At 36.1% G+C, this 12842-nt stretch overlaps 1 protein-coding gene across 2 annotated transcripts in view; it reads left to right on the forward strand.

The window, feature by feature from the left end:
* Nucleotides 1-549: 549 nt before the first annotated feature.
* Nucleotides 550-12842, forward strand: part of LOC150101223 (uncharacterized) — a 158130-nt gene continuing 145837 nt past the window's right edge. The window contains exons 1-2 of one of the 2 annotated variants that reach the window (XM_090401586.1): nucleotides 550-610; nucleotides 2986-3103. The gene's annotated coding sequence lies outside the window, so the exon portion shown is untranslated. Of the gene's footprint in view, nucleotides 611-2780; nucleotides 2875-2985; nucleotides 3104-12842 lie in introns of those variants that run through there. The other variant, XM_090401585.1, reaches the window with a different exon arrangement.

Here is a 12842-nt window from a genome sequence, read left to right on the forward strand (position 1 = left end):
TCTGCCTGTGGGATACGTCGTGTGGTGAAGTGTATAATGACATTCATTTGCATAGCAATTTAATACAGACGACGGCCAAAGTGATATTTCGGATATCGATGCCGATCATTGCAATAATTTTATTCGTCAGTACACTTCATTTGAAGGAAGAGCGGAAAGCACCAAAGAAAACTCCTCGGGTTCTTTGCTCTGATCTGTTTGTCGCTGGTCTGATCGCATATTTAATTACTGTACGCTTACGTAACTCTTTCTTTTGTGATCCTCTTCTGCAGAGCACAAAACAAACAATAGAAAAAGAACTTCCGCCCGAAGCCTCGCGGAGGTCAAGCCAGTTGATTCTGAAGAAATAAAGCGGAGATGGAATTCGTACGTTTTGTTGATAAGGCAATAAACGTCATCGTGATCGCGTGCGGTAAACATATTGATCTGAAATGTCGCTAACTGACACCGAGCCAAGCCGAACACATCGCAACTGCCCACTGAGCAGATAAAATGTGCGGATTTTCTTTCTTGCCGTCCTCACTGACAAGTTAAACATTCTCATTTGACGGATGGAGCACACCATTGTCGAATCTTGACAATGCGAAGTAAAGCTGCAAGTCACGTGCAGGTAAGTGAATGATAATAGCACCAGCAATCTGTTTTGCGAGCTCTTTCTATTTCTCTCGCATAAATGGTGGATTTATTTCATCTGCCATTCAGCCCATGCTGGATACGCGTCTTATTTCTGTTATGTGTTCATATTCCCCACCAGCCAGCTGTATGGCTCGCTTCATTTATCTCCGGACGAGTTCTACGTTGTTGTTAAGGAGAAAGACTCAGAGATCGGTTGAAAGGAAGCAACTTTGACTTGATCTTTGAGCGAATGACGTTAGATCGCTTTTTCTTTACAGATTTTACGACAGTGCTTGTTGTAGCATTTGTTCAACCCACTTAGCGTGGGTACAGCAGAAGTCGATGTTGGTTCTCTAAAATCTTAGGCAAGTTCATCACAATCCACTTAAGCTGACACTTTTACCGGTGGATGGGAGGGGGGGTTAACAGAAAAGAATCAGCCACTGATATCCGGTGTCCTATGATACAAATTCCTCATCTGTTTTCATTGGTCATATAAGCAGTCATTAAAAGTAGCTGATGTAAACGGTTGTTCGGAGTATATGGTTTGTGTACGAAGAACAGCATTACTCGGCAACCTTATTTTAATTCGACGGACTCAAAAATATTAAACTGAGAAATTAAATTATCAAAACGTCACCTACATGTATTGAACATCTGCTTATGAAACGCTGTAAATCTGTCGCACATTAGCACCATGGATGGGCGAGTTTTTATAATTTATGCCCGCGGAGAGATTCTAACCGCAGCCTGTTGGTCGCAGATGGAATACGTTAACCACTCGACTGATCGCGTCGGCTGTTTGGAGACGGAGTTTTGCCAGTAATTCTAATGGAGAACGAGTTCAGCTCATCTTGTTCTTTTTATAGCTAAGTACAATATAAAGCTTCCGAAATGATGCTAACGATACACGTAATGCATTTCAACTAAAGAAACAAAAAAAGTTGCATAAACTGCTAATAAATGCAAATGTGTGAAGTGTTTTTATCGAAAAATGAACACTTTTCGTTTTTTGATAATTTTATAAAATTGCGTTTACTTCTCAAAAGTTGTTCGTTCGAACCCTTTCCCTTCCCTCCATCATGCACACTTAACTTTTAGTAAGAATTGAAGATAAGAAAACTGAACTTCGATAACCACACCGAACGGAACGCAATCCTCCTTCCCTAACGTGGCCACTTCCTCTGACAAGTTCACGTGCATTCATCATCTCGAAGCTTCCTGAATGCGCCCGAGTGTTCGTGACATTGAGACCGCGGTGGCATTTTCATCTTGATAACAGACCAGACAAAATTAAGATGAAGAGAACGATGCCGTTAAGTCGCGAGATGTTTCACGCTGTTATCTCGTTAATGAAATCGATCGCCTGTCGATCAGAAAGTGGAACAAACTGCTTACGGCACGTCAACTCTGACATGTCGTTAAAAGGTCGCTGACTTTCGTAACGTGTTTTTGTACGTCGATCGCTTCCGCCAAGATCGTGGGAGTTGATGAAGTGCATAAACAGAACACTGTTGACTCAAGTCACGTGTCTTCTCCGGCACGGTCCATGAATTATACGACGGCAACACTAAACAAACAACACTCACCCAGGCTAGCAGGTAATTACGTTGTGAACAAATAGTTCTCTCGAGTCCACGACGGTCTTCTTTATACCGGAGATTACACCCGCGGTTTTCGATGGGTTCTTCCCAAATGCAGTTTCGCAAGTAAGGCGCCGTTATGTCTCAAATATTGGATCCGAAAACACACTACTTAGAGATAGAAGTTTCTTAAGATGATTGCACCACACGGCACGGCAGTATTTTTTATGCGTTGTGTTTTGAAATATCCTGGACTGCATTTATGTTGAGATCTGACAAGACACAGTTCGTTCCAAGATAATTTAAGGTGGTGTTTCGTAGGTGGACTGAATTAATGTTTGATATCCGTTATTCTTGGAGAAAGGGAGCCTCAGTAACCCAATCGGTATGGATATTTTTTTTGTCCATATCTTGGTTCGAATCCTATTTAGGAAGCGAAGTTTTGAATTGAAGGCGAGTTTTATCCGGTCTAATATTGGAATGGTAGGATTTCTCATCCGGCCAAACAAGAAAACTGTCCAGAAGAATGGTAGCAATTGACAGATACACTAACCTTATAGCCTTTGTTGCTTTCAATTAAAAAAAAAATCCTGGAGAAATGTATAAGCTAACCTTTGTTGCTAATTGTAAACTAGAAAAGGAAAGAAAGAAAGATAGATGTTTGTTTGGGAAACTAGTGAGTATAATCATAAAATCATGCATAATCACTGGAGAGTAATTCATTTTCAGTTGTTATCTTTGGTCCTGCATTGACATCTGAATTGTTTCTTTTTTGGCTTTTTTTTAGAGTAATTCCTCAACATTCTCTGACCGATCTCCGAAAGGAAATTCGCTTGCAGTTGGGCGCTGATGCTGTACCCCAGAAATACGTTTTTTTGCGAAGCGTCGGTAGGAACTTTACGGAGGTAAGTAGCCTATTTCTCTTATCTTGGTTAAGCTAATCAGCTTACAAATGCAAACCACTTCACACCATTGAGCTAAGTAATATCACACAAAATAAGTTAGAATTTCAGAATTGATAATGTAGTACACGGTTGGGTTTATAGTTGAATTACTTCACGAAAAATAAGTCATTATGAATTGTTTTTCTTGAAATGATATATAATGGCTTTTCTTAGATTTTTTGTAGAAATTTAAACTCATTCTCTTGGCCAAAAAGTTCCGAATCAGAAAAATAATCAGCGAAGAATTGCAACGATTACAAACACTATTGGAGAAGCGAAACGAGGAGCATCGGCTGAAAGTATTACAAACATGGTATTAACAAGGTAATAAGAACGTCTTAAGAACAACAGTGTTCGCGTCTTTGCATTACTTTCATTCATTTGACGGTCGAAGTTTCGGTTTTTGTACGAATGCACTGTGGCAATCGTCAAAATGGATACTACCTGTTAGGTAGTATCCACTGGGAGTACCTAAATTACGTTTTCAGAAACAGCAGCCTGCTCTGAGGTCAACTTTAAGTTTGGACTTTGAAAGTGTCGCCTGTATAATGCGGATGGGTATCGACAACTTTTACATCCAAACCTAATTCTTTTTTTCCAGAATTATCGAGCCATTTAATCACACGTAACGGATATTCTGACGGATTGTGAAAGAGAGGGAGCGAAAAGTATTTTAACTTTTCTTAACTTTATGGAAAGTTTCTTATCAAGAATAAGAAAGCAAGGAATAAGTTTTTTTTTAAAACAAATGAAGCAAACTTGGGCGTATGCTAACAAATGCGGAAACCGGATGGAAAATGCTACGCTACTTCCCTGCAGGTAACTCATCAAATGACACGAGCAACCAGTTAACCCATATCATTTCCCTATGACAATTTCGTTTATTAGCCCAGGTCCGGTGATGACACGAAGAAGGAGAATTCTTCCAGCAAAATTCACAAGAAAAGTTCTTAGGGAGTCCTTCTCAGATTATGCAACTTTCTTTTAAGCGGTCTTTTTTATTTGTTTGTGCTAAAACTTCGCATTCATTACTAAACAGACCACACCTACACCCAATGTTTTCCAGCAAAATAATTGCAATTTCCCCTGACATTCAACTATTTGCATTGTGTGTGGCCTACATACGATGAAACGGAGGTTAATTAATATGAGCATGTTTAAAATGCTTAACGCATGTATACACGCAGTTAGTGCGAGGATTTTAATGATGCCTTCTAGCTACGCATAACTACTCGGTTTCTATTCAAATCTTCGCAAGCTCTGAAATGGAGATTATAATCCTTTTTCTCTTTCCCGAAAAGGGATTGCCAATCTTCCCCTTCCCAGACAGGCACACGCAACATGTTTAATTTATCTTAATTGCTTCAACTGGTGCGTTTAGAATTTTCGAAAGGTGTCGCTTCTACAGTTTCCACAGCCACTGAATTAACACAAAACAGCGCAATATTAAAAATTCATTTAACTAGAATATTGGGTGGTGCAGATGAAAGGAATCGCTTTCAAAACATAAATATTACGGTGATCTCTGTTTCCCGCAACGAATTCACAAAAGGTTGGTGGGAGAACCTAAAATCAAGAAAAATAAAAGAGAAAAGGTTAAACCAGTGGCGTAGCTGGGGGGGGGCGGCACTTTGCGTTTAAGAATCTTGCTATACTGTCTATAGAACTGAGTGATGAAATAAACTTCGCCACTGTCATCGACGATTTTGCTAACAGAAAAGCAAGAAAAATAACATTTTAGAATGTTGAAATTAAAGTTTTACTTCAAAAATAAACAGTTTTAATTTATTCAACTTTATGCCATATATACGTCATTTTGACTTTTTGTAGTATTTTTGATGTGTGTTGAGAGGAGCGGCAAACTCAGGAACCGCCCCGGGCAGCAAAAGCTCCAGCTATACCACTGGGTTAAACTGAACTAACATTGCCTTGAGAGGCAATGTTAGTTAGAGATTTGCCGATAAATTATTCCTGCTTCCATGGGATCGGTGTCAGCTTCATGGTGATCCCGCAGTATAACGTTATATTTCAACTGCATATGTTTCAGATACAATAATTATCAGAACTCGACATATACGTTCTTCCGTGACGAGTATCTTTTGCTGTTTGGACAAAATAGGATATTGTTTATTTATTAAGAAAATATGCAACCGAAGTAATACTACTAATCACTTTATGAAACTCCTGTTGACTTATTAAGACATTAATTAACAAAATTGGGCGCTCAACTACACCGTAGATATTCTCCTTCCACACCAACAAACTTTTAAACCATTTTATGTCGTTCCTTTGATGTTAATCAAAGTATTTACGATGGAATACCAAATAATATATTTTACAAAGCATAACAAAAGGACAGCGAGAAAGATTAGCGTATTGCGCAAGAAAAGATTTCGGTTGCAGTTATTCCGAGTACGATTCAGGAGAGCTTGCACTTTGATTATTTAATAAGCCAATTACATCGCCAACTTTCTATTTTGTTTTTTCTTATATGCGAATTGCATTTCGTTCTGATCATGCTACCTTTTTGTTAGAAAGATAAGAGTTCGAAGTCCATCCACGACGCAAGAAAAATTTTGTGAGTGCTTTTAAAAGATAAATTAGCCTGTTTCGGGTATCTTAGTTGTGCTTTCCGGAAGCCATATTTCTATTCCTACAAAATACGCAATATTCATAATACAGCACATTGGGCTTACTGGGCTCAGTCATCTCTTCCCCAATTTCAACCAATCCTTCAGCTCACTTTCTCTGCAGTCGTGAAAGTGCACAAGAAAAATCTAATAAGTATTTAGAGAAAAAAAAAAGTAGCCACGAAATGTTATAGCTGTTCTTGTTCCTGAAAAAAATGTACGGAGGAATTTTCTAGCTGTTGCTTAATATTTCATTAATGTTAAGCAATGAAAGGAAATTTTAAGGAAAATTCCTAAAATATCGCGTTTAGCATTGCGTGTTCTCTTACGTTAATCGGGCCACAAAAAATCCTGTTAACCGAATTTGATCATCAGCGAACAAGAGGAAGCTGTTTTTGTTTTTTAGATAAAATTATCTCACAGTAACAAAAAGAAAATAATTATATATATATATATGTGTGTGTGTGTGTGTGTGTGTTAAATTCCCAGTTCAGAAAATCATGCTAAGTCACAAAAACTCGCTTTGTTCAAATGTTCCGCAATCCCAAATGCTTCACTACAACTTTCTATTTTTTTTTCATTTTGATGGTATCTCCAATAAGATGACACACACACAAAAAAATTAAAGATGTGTTCTTTTCTTCCACTGACTGGAAATGAAACAAGCAACAAAAAAATACATAAATATGCAAAAAGTGGTTAAAAATTGGTGGACTTGAAATTTCGGTTTAATTTTCAGGTTCGTTGCCTTACTCGAGGTAAAAATTTGTTGCTAACTGGCGATGTCAAATTTCACTAGATTGAACTGCCGGTCTGGTTAAAGTATCCGATCTCCAACCAATTGGCCGCTGCGGGTTCGAATCCCGCTGTAAGCGCGGATGTATATACAGCCTCTGTCCAAAAAGAAATAAAACACAGGTCAATTATAATTATTCAAATCACTTATTCCAATCAATATACTCTCCCTCAGCTTCGACACAGCGTTTGGCAAGGTCAATTAATTCGTTAAATGAGTTGTTAATATCGGTTTCTGGGATACTGTTGAGGGTCGTGGTTACTGCCGCTTGTACGTTTTCACGGTGTCGTATCGCTTTCCTGTCATCGGCAAATGAACTCGGGGGTAGAGAAAGAAGTCACAGGGTGTTAAATCAGGTGAATACGGCGAGTGACCCAACACACAAACTTGGTTTTTGCGCAAAAACTGTCTCACAATGTGCGAACGATGAGATGGTGCATTATCGTGCAAAAGTGACAGCTTCCTGCATCACGATTTTCATGTCGTACGCAACGAATTCTCGCTATCAATCGTTTTAAAACTCACCATTGACTGTTTGGCCAGGCGGAACGAATTCTTTGTGGATAATGCCGTTGGAATCGTAGAAACAAATCAGCATTGTCTTTACTTTTGACTTTTCCAAGCGACTTATTTTCTGATAACCTCTTCTGGTTATTTTCTGATAACCACTCAGCACTCTGGCGCTTTGTTTCGGGCTCATACTCAAAACACCACGTTTCGTCACCAGTAACGATCGTTTAAGGGAAGTTTGAGTTTTTACGAGCGGTTTTAATGAGGTCCCTTGCAGTGTTGAATCGATACATTTTTTGATCGTCGGTCAACTTGTGGGAACAAATCGCGAATTCAATTTACGAAGGTCCAAACTCTCGGTGAAAATGTTGTGCACAGTTGATTTTCGAATCTCCAATTCATCTTCAATCAATCTCACGGACGATTTCGGGTTTTCTTTGATGAAATCATGCACTTTTTGGATGTTGACTTCGCTCAGTCCAGTTTTTGGACAGCCAGGCTTGTCGTCGTCTCACGACCACTTTCAAATCGCTTAAACCACTCGTAAACTTGAGTATGGGATAAGCATTAGTAGTAAGGTGGGCACTTTGAACAAGATCAAGATAAGATAAGGATTCGTGACGCCATGAATATGGAATGTTTAGAATTTCCCTGGGGACAGTCCTGGGTGATGTCTGTCAGCGACGTCGCATCGTGTCTTTTTGTTCGCGTATGGAATTGTGGGTAATTTTTCGCGTATGGAATTTGCGTACTGATAAGATTAGTGATTAGATAAGTGACGTTATTCTGTGATTAAATAAGTGATATTATGAGTATGGAATGCTTGGAATTTCGCTGGGGGACGCACATCTGTCTGTGACATCACGTTGTTGCTTTTGGTTCACGTATGGAATTGTGGATGATGGTTAGAGATAAGATAGAGTAGGGAATCCTTGGAATTTCCATGGATGATACATCAGTTAATGACGTCACGTTGTGTTTTTGGTTCACGTTCTGGATAATGGTTTTAGTATGGAATTCTGAGATCTGGTCTTTTGACCTCAGTTGTCAATGCTGTCAAGTTTTGTTCATGTGTGGAACTCTGGTAATGGTTTTAGTATGGAATTCTGGGTGATGTTTGGAGTATAGAATGTTTGGAATTTCTTTGGGGGGGGACCATCCGTCATTGACGTCACGTTGTGGGTAATGGTCAGAGCATAGAATTCTGGAATGTGTCGATATTTGTCAGTGATATGAGATGTGTTTTTTATTCACATGAGGCATTATGGGTAATGATTAGAGATTGGAATTCTGGGAGGATATTTGCTCAAGTGCTGGGGGTCTTTGGCTCAATTTCAGAACTATGGGAAAATATTTGTCAATATACCACAACCATTTTCCCCTTTCGTTTTTCTTGTCAATTTGTGTTTCCTGCACACCTCCCCCCTCAAACACACACTTTTTTCTCTCATTTTCACATTTTCTAAAACTAATTAAGTGTTACCTTTATTACAAATTCTAAAAAAAAATCAGCTAACACCTTTATATTCCCGTATTTATAGGGAGTAGGCGAGGCCGTTTTTAGCCTTATCCAACTTTTGGAGACTGAGTGGGCAATGCTTAGAATTTGTAAGTAATATTTTTTCTTACAAATTCTAAGCATAATAAATATTCTTAAATGTAGAGAACACATCAATGACACCTTAGTTGTTCATTTAAGTTTACAAATACTCATTTATTTAACTGAAATATTATTTAAAAGTATATTCACAATGAAAAATTAAAAGATGTTATTAAATAGAAATATTTCATAAGATTGGTCTCTCTTACTGTTTTCCTGAAGAAAGAAAAATTCCAAAGGGTTTTGGGATTACTCTTTTTTCTTACTTTACGGGAAACACAAAACAGTCCAGTGCAGCACAACACACACAAGACGATCTGCGGTCTGAAAGAACTAATTGCAGTAGATAAACTGAAAATGTAGTCGAGTATTTAACAAGATAATTTTACAGAAACCTTATAGGTTTCTGTCAAATGGGACATCATTGAGTTGAAGTGAAAAAGGGATGTTATTGCCATGGGTATGTGTGACCTCCTGTGTATGGAATCCTGGGTAATGGTGAGAGTTTGGAATTCTGACAATTGACAATTTCTGCTCTGGGTATTTTTTTTCATTCCTGGCATTAATTTCACAGAAGTGATTTTTTAACTCATTTATTATGTTATGAATTTTTTCCAGCACAAATAAATAATTATTTATTCTTATTTCAACTGAATATTAGGTATGATAATATAATTTTCAAATTAATTTCTCTGTTACAAATTACAATGTTTATACTTTAGACTCACATATTTTTCTTCTGCATTACAAAGTGTTGACTGAAAAGAAATGAGACAAACAAAAATTGGAAGTAAAGTAAAGTCACCTCTTCACCGCTATACTCTTCTGTCAATTTCGCAATGTACTGTTGCAGATCGCACTAAGACTTGGTAATTTGCATCCGTGATTTTTTTTCTACATTCATTACAAAACAGACATCAAGACTTTAAACTTAACAAGTGTCTGAAAGTAGGGTTACCATATTTCTTGAAAACAATATGCGACAATAATGTCGACCATAAAAAAAAATGTAAAGAAAAATGAAATGTTTACCTTCAAATAAATATTTATGATCATGGAAAACCATTCACGCCCACATTGTTATCATCATTTGGAATACCATAACCCAAAAATTCGCATCACTCAATGCGGGCTTTGATTTGCTTCTATTTATATATATATTTGTTTTCAAACTGCTTGGTCGTTTTTCTCTATTTGACTTTAAATCTTGCAGAAGTATTTTTATAACTGAAATCTCAGCAAAGAGATTGTGTATTTCAACAACTGATTTTTCAGAAAAGAGAGAGAGATGGAATTAACAAATTCTGAGGATGCATCAACATCTGGCCACTGAAGCTCAAAATCCCGACTTCACTGTTTTCATGAAAACGGCTCTGCAGCTTTGAGCATGCTTTCCCACGTTTCTTAATAAGAGTCACATTTCTCATAAAAATTCAAAATATACTTTTCAAAATCTACTTTTCATGTCTCATTCGTTGACATACAGAAACTGCTTTTGCTTGCAACACTGTGGGGATGAACGTGTTGTCCTTTCTGGCTATTAATTTTACCTTTGATTCCTTGTACTTCAAAGCACCTTCTGTAGCTGAAATTAAAATTTTTTTCTTCTTCAAAATGTCGTATGTTTCTTTAGCATTAATAAGTTTAACTAAAGGAAATGAGACAAACAAGGGTTTGGACTCTGCGTTTGGATTTTCTTATTAGAAACGTCTTTTTCCAGCACAAATAAATAGTTATTTATTATTATTATTATTTCAAATGAATATTAGCTCTGTAGTATACTTTGTTTATTTCTATATTACAAAGTACCAAACATTTAATACTTCAGAGTGAGTGTAAACATCAACGGTGTCTAATCATGACTCATAACCTCTATTTTGATGTTTATGCGCTGTCCTTCTGTGATGCTAATGACACCAGCATTCTAATTGAGATTATCAGTTCTCATTTTTGAGTATATGAATGAACTATTTACAAATAACTCAAACAATGTCAATAGGTAGCATTAGACATTTTCTAAAATAATAATAATTACAGGATATCAGTTTTTTCCACTTTTTTCATTCCTGGCATTAATTTCACAGTAGTGATATATTTTTTGTACATTTACATTTTCTTGTATTGTGATGTATTATGATCTGTGTTAATGATTCTGCTTAAAGATTTCTTTGTAACCGATTTTTACACATATGGTCTTTGTATAGATGTAATTTTCTAGAGCTGAAAGGTTTATTACCTTTTCCTAAAGAAATGTTAACTTTTTTTTAAAATAACTAAACAGAATTGCATGAAGGTATAAAGTTATGAAGTTGCTTAGAAGTTGCTTTTATATATCAACTTGTAAACAGAATAAATGAGTAAAAATTTCAGTGTAGAAAACACATTAACAAAGCAAAACGTTTGTTCATTTCAGTTTACAAATGCATATTTTGTTTTGCTGAAATATTATTTACAAGTATATTCACAGAGAAAAATTCAAAGATTTAATTACCTAGAAATATTTCACAAGATTTAGTTTACACTCTTGACCTTTTCCAATGGGTTCAATAAAGAAAATGTTCATTACTCACTGTTTCTTGATTACATTACATTACATCAAAATAGCTGGTTATGTAAACGTCTTAAGATCGAAAGAAAAGCAAGCACAGCTCTGTATATGTGATAAGGTGTTAAAAATGTCCCTGCATATGACACCCTGCCTCCCTAGACTTTCCATGTATTCTTTTGTCACCAAATATACATAAGCAGTATCGTATAATGTTTGTAAATGTCTGAAAATAAAGAATCTTTATCGAATTGAATAAAATCTTGAAATTCTAATTTTACCATTGATGAATTTAGATGGTTAGGGATAATTTTTCCCATGATACGAATTGCTGGTAATTCAGTTCCAAAAGTAGTAAATGATTATCACGTTCATTTTTGGTGAAAATCTCTCAGCTTCTTCACAACTATTAGAGACAGCTTTACTTCCACCGTCTCTTGCATCATTGACCATTAATTCATCATCTTTGCATTTGAGAATATAACACTCTCCGAGATCCAATTCATAGTCTACTCTTCTTTGCAAGTATGTGAGAATATCAGACCACTTCCTGCGTAACTTTTCCCAAGTGGTCCTGGATAATTACATCACAATGTACGTGTCTTCTATAATAATAATAGGTTTCCATCCTTTTAGAGCTATATGAAGAGTTTTGTCTCGTGAAATTGTCCTGAAGAAAGAAACTTTCAAAGACTTGTGGCTCACCCATTATTTTACTTTACCGGACACAAAACACCACAACACAATATGATAGCTGCACTGGATGAATGATTGCAGTAACTGAAAAGGCACTCAACTCGATTATTATTCCTTATAGTACTGACTGTTTACCCTGAACGTTTCTAAAAAATATAACATTCATGCAGATGACTCATGGACATATTTTCGCATGCTGGTGGATATGATGATGATGTGATTTTATCTTACTTTGTGACATTATTGGGCAAAGCTTATCTGTGTAGCTCGAATGATTTTCTCTATTGTTTTATTTTTATTTATTTATTAATTATTCTATTTATTTATCCTTATTATGTTAAGTATTTTTTCCAACAAAAATAAAGTAATTATTTATTATTGTTATTATTTTTTCAACTGAACATTAGGTCTGTACTATACGTTTCATGTTAAATCTTCTTCAATAAAAATTCTGGCTATTAATTTAACTAATTCCTTCTGCTTCCAAGCTACTTCTGTATCTCAATTTTTTTCCAAAACGTTGACACAGTATCTTGAAATATTTGTAGGTTGTCATGAACAAATAAGACTAATTTGTTAATTAAATTTGTTAATTTAACTAGTTAAAGACTGCGTCTGATTAGTTTGTGGCAAGAATTTTCACAAGATTTGTCTGCAAACTCGGAAATTTCTTTTGGGTTTTCTATTCTAATCTGTTGGATACATCTAATATAGTAACAAAATTGTAAGTATTTAATTCATTTGTACTTTGTCCATTAAAAAAACTTTCAATTATGTTATTTGCTAGCTCTGTCTTTTTTGCTCTACCTGTAGAATAGTAGGGTCATAAAGTTTTGAAATAGGTTTCGATTGTCACCCACATGATTTTAAACTTTTATCATGTACAACTGTGTGAAAAGAAAAGAAAATGTACCTTCTCTTTA

Source organism: Typopeltis vanoorti, chromosome 12 (genome assembly GCF_054136105.1).
Source record: "Typopeltis vanoorti isolate ZY-2024b chromosome 12, IOZ_Tvanoo_1.0, whole genome shotgun sequence".
NCBI lineage: Eukaryota > Metazoa > Arthropoda > Arachnida > Uropygi > Thelyphonidae > Typopeltis > Typopeltis vanoorti.